The sequence below is a fragment of the Octodon degus genome, unplaced genomic scaffold (assembly GCF_000260255.1).
Source record: "Octodon degus isolate 3935 unplaced genomic scaffold, OctDeg1.0 scaffold00024, whole genome shotgun sequence".
NCBI classification, from domain to species: Eukaryota; Metazoa; Chordata; class Mammalia; order Rodentia; family Octodontidae; genus Octodon; species Octodon degus.
Window position 1 is genome coordinate 5,618,258 of NW_004524600.1, and position 8,962 is coordinate 5,627,219.

Consider the following 8,962-nt stretch of genomic DNA (forward strand, 5'->3'; position numbering starts at 1 on the left):
CCGGCCCCATAAGGAATTTTTTTTTTTTTTTTCTCCTTGAATGCCTTCAGGGCACTTTTGCATGGCTGGAGTGTTGTGGGGATCAAACTACAGCAAACTGAGGCTGCCAGCATTGTGGAAGCAGCCACTTAAAGAACTGAACTAGGGCTGGGCTCCCCCGGCCCCTAGTGATATATTCTTGAAAGAATGAATAAAATAATTTAAATTATATTTAATGCATAGGAAAAATTTGCTGCCAGAGCAGATCCTCTTGTATATGATTTTCTAAAATCTACTAGTTTACTTTTGTAAATTAGAATTGTTCTAATCCTATTCACACAAATCAGGATTCACCAATGGATTGTTCTTCCTTGTTACTGTAGCTTATCAGGGTCACTAGTTCATTGGCAGATCATACATTGCACTGACTTCTGGGGTTGTAAGAAGTAGCTGTTTGGAGGGCTGGGGAGATGGCTTAGTAGAATAAGTGCTTGCCTGGCAAGCACAAGGGCCTGAGTTTAATCCCTGGTTCTGGAAAAAAAAAAAAAAATCCAAAACCAAAATATGTAACTTGATTGATTTTGGGGCCTTGGAGATGGCTCAGTGGAGGGCCTGAGTTCAATGCTTGGTTCTGAAAAAAAAAAAGTAGCTGTTTGTCTTTTGAAATTTTTGGTTATATACATAGATAACTCTGTGAATTTGAGAACTCTATATGGATTGGCATTATGTTGGAATTGAATATCCTGTGTTTTGGTTGAGGTATACAAAGTAATAGATTTAATACAAGACACATAATTTGTAGAATTATTATATTTACCCAAAAAGTCAAACACAAAAGAGTGCATGAGATCTGTCCATGTGCAAGAAATCCAAAGAGTCCAGCTGAGAGCCTGGATCCCATAGCAGTGTCTTGCACTTGTCCAGGTGAAGACCTAGAGCCCATGGCAGTGTCTTCCACAAATCCAACTGGAGGCCTAGAGCCTATGACAATGTGTTATACAAGTCTGTATCAAGGATCTGCACTGGGAAGCCCTCAAGGTAGAAGCTAGAAAGTCTGTTCCAACAGGATGAAAGATCTGTACCAGCAGGTTTAGTGAGAGATCTGCACTGGAGCCAGGATACGATGCTCAAGGTAGGACCAGAGCTCCCGCAGAGATCCTCAGCCATCCTCAGTGACAGCAAGGACTTGAACTCCTCCAGTGATGAGAACAGCGAAGTTCATATCAGTAAAACCAGCATGATAGATTTTTCCAGGAGAAGCAACAGCATACCATCTTTCTCTCCAGTTTTCCCTTTATGTTGGCAACAATCTTTAGGTGGGCTGGAGGGTCGTCCACACCTAAGACCAAGTTGATTTAGTTTAGAGGGTGTCACAAGTTGACCACTAGTTAATCTACCACACTCTGTGAATTGTCAACCTATGTGTAGTAATGCAAAGATAATAGAAAGTGTCTTCTAGGAATTGCGTAACTCCAGCATAAGAGAGTCGAAATTTAGGGCCTTTTACCTGTGAGGCAAATTTTCTACTACCAAGCTATATTCCTACTTCAAGTGATTTCACTTTTGAAGCAGTCTTTTTATTCTGAGTATAAGAACAGTAGGTTAGAGGTCATAATGCTCTAATACCAGTTTTCTGAACTAACTGGGTGTTCAGCTCACTTCTGACTCTACTGCCTGGACTTACTGTGTCTACAGGTTTTAGGACACAGGTCTCCATAAAGATGTTTGCATAACAGATGTCAGCTGCATCTCTTGTGGCTGGCCACCTTTACTTCTGATCAGCTGACCTTAAATTTGAAAGTTCCCACCACCTAGCTAGATTTGATAATTTCGTTAAACTCTCAGTACTTTATTTATGATTAGTTTTATGATCAGGGATACAACTAGGGAACCACAAGGCAAGGATTAGGATGGTCTTAGATGCTGAATTTCATGCCTTTTCCCCATAGAGTGCATCCATGAGGAAGCTCTTGGGTTTATGTCTATAATGTGAAGTCTAATTATTTCATTAGATACACAGTTTTAATTCCATTTTCAGCCCTTCTTCTTCCTTAAAGAATAGGGGTGGAATTGAAAGTTCTAATACATCACTTACTAAGTCTTTCTGAGATAGTGAAACTAAAGGCCTACCCTGTGACACTTTGTTAGCACCAAGTCAAATGTGATCAAATAGATGTTCATCAGGAATCATAAAAGGTACTTTTGTTAACTAGGAAATTCCATGGGTTTGGGGCACTCTGCCAGGAACCAGAGTAAAAATTGGATTTATTTTTTATTATACCACAATCATAATTTAGATAAACCTTGGGTTCTTGCCAGGAGTATTGGAGGATATTAAGATATGGTGAATGTTTAAGCTTTCTGGATAAGGATGGTAGTTGATGCCGTAGGAGATGCCTCTTGGTGGAGTGAGGAGATGGGAGAACCTCAGAGAGAGCTCTGAAAAATGTTAGCATTGAGCAGTGAATAAGGATAAGAGGGGGAGAAATGCCTAGTGTACTAGGAAGAAAACAAAACACTTGGCTGTTACAGAAGTCAAGGGGGAATTATTTCTAGACTGCTTCAATAGAATTTCCTTTGATGATAGGCAAGAGCTGTATCTCTGTGTTGCCCAATAAGGTGGTTACTAGACACGTACAACCATTTAACAGTTGAAATGTAGCTAGTTGAATTGAGGAACGGGAATTTATACTTTTTATACTTAATGTAAATAACTGTATATGGTTAATAGTTACTGTTTTGTACAGTATAGTTTGGGTTTAGAATGTAGATGATAGTTTAATAAGAATTAAATACTACAGAAAAAAAATATTCCAGGCAAATTTCACGCTTCAGCCACTGGGCTCTGGGGCTGAAGTTTTAGGATTATATAAGACTATAAGCTGTTCCTAACAGAGGACTTGGGCTATTCGCAACAGTCTTAGAAGCTCTGGGGCCTATGGGTATGATCTAATTACTCATCAGACACTTATTAAACATAAGTATTAGCAAAATGAGATTCATTATTTGATTGATGAGGGCTTTTTTTGGGGGGGTACCGGGGATTGAACTCGGGACCTTGTGCTTGCCAGGCAGGCACTTAAGCCACTGAGCAATCTCCTTAGCACCCTTTAAATACAAGCAAATGATATGAATTTCTTTAATATGTGTCAGTATGGTTGGGTTAAGCTGCATGTAATAGAAAATTCAGGTGGCTCCTCCGAGATGAATGTTTACTTACCTCTTCTCTCCATCTTTAGGGTCAGGTTCTTGAGGATATAAATGGCTGCTAAATTCCATAATCACACTGTAACAAGGAAGAAATAAGAGAAAGGGAGGGAAGAGCAACAAGACTGACCTGCTGGCCACATTAATCTCCTTTACAGGTCTTTCTTGGAAGGAACAGCTTGACTTCAATTACATTTCATCAGTCAGACTTAACTACAGATGAGGCTGGAAAATGAATTGTTTCATCTGTGCCTTTTGCTATCCCAACTGAAACTGTGGTAATATTGGTGCAGAAGAACAGGAGAGTGGATGTTGGGTAGATGGCTGGTGTTTTCATTCTCTGTCCAGGAAGACACCCTTGTTCCCTTTGGTATCCACAGGCTTCTCTGAAGGTCCTAATAAATTTGCATAGCTTTTACAGTAGTGTGCTTTGTTTCTTATCTATACTAGATGCCGGAACTTGGGCTGTCTGCTCCTCAGGTTGAAATGACACTGAGTATTCCCTAGGTCAGTGATGGCAAACCTATGGCATGTGTGTCATAGCAGACTGTTTGTATCATTGAAAGCTCTAAAAGGTTTGCCATCACTGCCCTAGAAGAATGTAGGGATCAGAAATCAGTTTCCAAAAGCAGACTTCCAGGAGGTTATCACTGGGGCTACCCAGGCCTCAGTCCTACCAATGACTTGCTTCTTTGCAGGGACTGTTCACAAAGGGCCACAAGCCAGACAAGATCCCTTTCCTTGTGAAGCTTAGGTCATACATTTTCCTAGTTTTCCTAAAAAGAATTGAACTACTTTTCACTGCCTGCATTCTCATGTCATTTTCATTAAGGATACAGAAAGGTCTGAGGAGTATAAAGGGAAGGTAGAGGGTAGTATGTACACAGTAAGAAGTGGGTAAAAATAGAAGATGTGAAAGAAAAGCTTTTCCCTCAGTTACATCATTTGTAGCTTGTGAAGTCATCTTGTTTTTCAGGGGTTTGGCTGAGGGTGGAAATTTTGAAAATGTTTTGCTTTTGAAATGGATGTGGGTCAAGCAATCTTTCACTATGTTTTCACTTCTGTCACTGATTAGCCACATCATTTTAGCTAGTCACTTTTCTCTAAGCCTCAGATGCTTTCTCTGTAAAGGGGTACTTGCCACATCTTCCTAGAATATTGTAGTATGTTTGTGTGAATGCATGATTTTTGAAAGTTAACCTGACATTAATCATAATATTGGGGCCAGGGAGATGGCTCAGTGGAATAAGCGCTTCCCTGGCAAGCACAAAGGCTTGAGTTCACTCCCTGGTTCCGGAAAAAAAAAAAAAAATCATAATACTATGCATTATATGCAGGCAAAGAAGTAAGAAAGATTGATCTGTGTTTTCACACACATACATGTGCATATATGTGTATTATTTACATGCCAGTTTGAACTCTTACTAGTTTAAATATAAACTGTGGTACTTTAAAAACTTGCTAATTTGGGGCTGGTGAGATGGCTCAGTGGTCTAAAGCACCTACTTAGAACAAGCTTAGCAAAGTATAAGGGACTGCGGTTCCATCCCCCAGCACCACATGCCAGCCAGCCCCGACCCCTGGTGGGCTGAGCTGGCCACACACACAAATAAATAAATAAATAAATAAATAAATAAATATTTAAAAAAAACTTGCTGATTTGTTAGAGATATTTTTAGTTGACATAAAATCTTTTCTTTAGCCTTTCATTGGTGCATACATATAGCAATGAACATTGTTGGATTGAATAGTCAAGACTTGAATTGCATACCAGCTGTATATGGTTGAAACAGTAATTACAATCTGGCCTAGGCTGGGGGTTATTTCATAATATAAGAGAAAGTGAATGGTCTATAGGTCGGTCTAGCCAACTGCCTAAAGTTTTAGCTCCATGTTCTTTTTAAAAAAGAATTCTCATCTAATTTATAAATAATAACTTTCTTGAATTGCAAAAGAGTTATGAAAAATACTGTAGAAGAGAAAGCTATTGTTGTTGATGGAGGTAAAGATTCTGTGAAAGTGAGTTATTAATCAGTAAATAAAAACCTTGACTGAATAATAGACATTAAATTCAGAAGTGGCATTTGTAATGTGAATAAATCTGTTAAAAAGAAAAACTTTCCCCGGTTCCGGGGGGGAAAAAAAAGAAAAAAAAAAAACCCAACTTACTGAAACCACTTTTTTTTTTTTTTTTAAATACCACTTCTTAAGCAAAAGGCAAAACTTGGGAGAAATTTAAAGGGCTGCAGGATCCTGTGAATGACTAGCAGAGGGGCTTGGTGTCATCCCTGAAGTAAGTTTCATTGTGAAGATAGGTTGGTTTCATGATTTGGGGGAATTAATGTCATTTGTGAATTTATATGACTTGTTTTCTAATGTCCAGCCTCTATTTGCATGTTAATCATAAGGGTTGTTTATTACCTATTTGATTTGTGTGTTAAAGATTAAAGCTTAAATCATTTTCTTGTCCCAGAAAATGTAGCTTGTGTGATTGATATCTTATGCAAGTTGGGGAGGTGGGGAAGGTTGGCACCTGAATTAACATTAGTGTATGGAAGATGCCCCTGGAAGGCTGCTCTGGTGTGCTCCTTTTTAATTTTTTTTTTATTTTTTGCAGAATTGGGGGTTAAGCTCAGGTCCTTGCACTTGCCAGGGAAGCGCTTATTCTACTGAGCCATCTCCCTGGCCCCTTATGTGCTCTTTAGCCTGCTAAATTTCCTGCCTTTAAAGGGCTAAAGAACATTTGATATTATTTTAAAGGGCTTAAAAATTAAGAGATGTTCCCGCCTAGTGCTGAAAGAACCTCACTGTTGAATGAAAATTGGAAGGACTGCATGTAATTAGTGAGAAATTCTTTGTCCCAAATGACTCTCTCCTCTGATGGTCACTTTCTTTGGACCTTTGGAAGAACTCTGTAATGTCTTAGGGATCTACAGGGTGTTCAGGGTCTCACTACTAGATTGGATTTATAGTGATCCACCTGTTTACACCTTCCCAAGAGCTGGGATTACAGGGGTGTGCCACCACACCCAATCTTGTAATGTCTCAAATAGAATATCTCTACCATACCTCTGTCATCACAGTGCAGAACTTGGGGAGCTGTAAGGACTGGGGAGACTCACTGCTTTTCAATATGACAACCACTGTGAAAAGAGGAGAAATTATAAGGGTGCTGTTTTCATGTGGTGCCTTTATGATAAGGAAGATCAAATTATTGCTGTACATTTGATACCATTTAGTTTATAAAGCATGTTAGCTTAACCTTTGATCTCCGTAGTATTTTTAGTCAGGGTCAGAGTAGATAGTCTTTCCACTTGTAGTTGGGAAAGTTAACTTTTAGAGACACTGTGTGCTACATCAGGATCCCTAGCCAGTTGCTAGTGGGTTGCTCAGATCTTCTGTTCTGATTCCTGATCTGATTCATTTCCCACCACATTTTCTTTTTCTGTTTTGCAGCTTTTTGTGATAGGATTTCATTATGCAGTCCAGGTTGGCCTTGAACTCATTTTGTAGCCCAGGTTGAACTTGAACTTGCAGCAGTTCTGCTCAGCCTCCTAAATGCTGGTATTCCAGTGTGAACCACTATGCCTAACACTATCGTCATCATTGTCATCCTCATCTTCTTCTTTTTCATCATTTTAGTTTATTACTTCATTTGTAGAGTACATAATGTTTACATTCCTTGTGGGAAGTTGTTTCATCTTAATTCCTTTTTCATCTCTCTTCCCCTCCCTTCACTCATTCTTTGTAGTTTTCCTTTTTCAAATTTTTTTTTGGCACATTTGCAATACATAATACAATATTTGCATTCCTTGTGTTTAGGTGGTTGATTTATATAACACATCCTAATTCCTTGTTGTCCTTTATTCCTCTCTCTCTCTCTTTCTCTCTCTCTCTCTCTCTCTCTCTCTCTCTCTCTCTCTCTCTCTCTCTCTCTCTCTCTCTCTTTTGAAATTTTTAATGATAGAAACAAAAACCACCTAAAACTTAAGCTTCTGGAAGAACCATTTGTTCTTCCCTGTCTTGTATCTTTCCTCGAACTTGACCTTTGCTTCCCACCGGGCCTTGCACTTATGGGATGGGTTTCTGAAGATGTCCTTTTTGACTGCCATCTTTTCCAGGGGGATGTCCACAGAGTACATTGTGGGCATTAGGTGGTTGTAGTTATAAACCTTCACAAAGAACTTGATCTTCAGCCTCTTGGCGATTTTCTTCTTGCCCATGGTGGCTGTCACTTTGCAGGGATAGTGGTCAATCCCGGATACCAGGGCATGGCTGTAGGGGTGGTTGGAGGTGCCATTGTTGATGTTCTTCACGATGATGGATTTGCATCTGGAGTAGTGTCCAGCAAGGACCAGCACCACTTTCCCCGGTTTCATGAACTTGCCCATTGCGATAACACTTAGGATTAAGCTGAGAGCCTTCTCCCCAAACTACATCGTTAGCCACCTGCCCCCACTTTTTCATTTGAGACAGGTTTTTTTTTTTTTTTTTTGTGATGCTGGGGATTGAACTCAGGACCCTGTGCTTGCCAGGCAAATACTTATTCTACTGAGCTCTCTCCTGGGCGCCATTGAGATAGGTTCTTGATAAGTCTGCTTCAGCTTCTGTTTTGATCTTCTGGTCTTAGCTTCCCAGAGCTCTTAGCTCATAGGTGTTTGCCACCATACCTGGCAAGTTGAGGTAATTTAAAAGTAATGTCTAAGAAGATAATTACATTAATAAAAAGTTTTGACTCAAGGAAGGCAAATACTTACTTCTTAAATTTTGAAAGTGAAGATAAAAGGAAACTTTTACCTAATAAAGTCGTACTTGTGTGTTCAGAGCTTCCCGTCAGTTATTAGGTTCATTCATTGCACAGCCTCTATTTGCTATATGAAATTTTTATATGAAAATATTTGCATTCTGCTCCAGATTTAGAGCATATGAATGGAGATAAGAGTAGCAAATGAGAGACCTTTGTGGTTACAGACACCTTAACTTTGCTTTTTTTTCTGTTTTTATGGATTTAAACATGAAAAATAGAAAAATATTATGATACTTTGTATTTTAATTCTTTTGTTTTGGAAATACTCAGGGCCTTGCACTTGCTAAGCAGTGCAAGTTACTCTATCATTGAACTATATCCCCAGTCCATATTACATTTATAAATTGGGAAAATCACATACAATATTTGTTATCTTAATAACCAAGGCCTTTGTGCATGCAAGACAAAAGCTCCACCAGAGAGCTACCTCCCTTGTCCCATAGTCCTTTTCATTTTGTGAGAGTCTCACTAAGTTTCCCACACTGGCATTGAATTGTCAGCCCTCCTGCCTTAATCACCTGAGTATGGGGGTTTGCAGGCCTGTGCCTTCATGCTTGATGGATTACTCTTTCTATTTTTTGTCCCATACTGAGAATCAAATTAATCATTCATTTTTGCTCATCATTCATTCATTCATTCATTTGTATGTACTGGAGACAGTAGAAGATCTTTTACTTTTAGGACAGGGTCTCATTAAAGACAGAGACTAAGTTGCCCACCCATAACTCAGATTTGTGGTACTCCTGCCTCAGCTTCCCTCACAGCTAAGATTACAGCCATGCCTAGTTACGCTTTGTATTATTACTATTATTTTTTGCCCTTTGTATTATTATGTAACTTTTTTTTCAAAGGTCAAAATTTTATTTATTTATTTTTTATTTTTTCCATAATTTTATTGAGAAACAAATAGCAGTGAGACAGTTTCAAACCAAATTGGTAGGACAGTTTCAATAATTAACACATTGCATA

General features: G+C 38.9%; 1 protein-coding gene and 1 pseudogene across 2 annotated transcripts in view; one reads left to right on the forward strand and one right to left on the reverse strand.

Annotated features, from left to right (window-relative positions):
• Tulp4 (tubby like protein 4) overlaps nucleotides 1–8,962 on the forward strand; it is a 318,210-nt gene that overhangs the window by 24,967 nt on the left and 284,281 nt on the right. The window lies entirely within an intron of this gene.
• LOC101571016 lies at nucleotides 7,167–7,577 on the reverse strand (annotated as a pseudogene).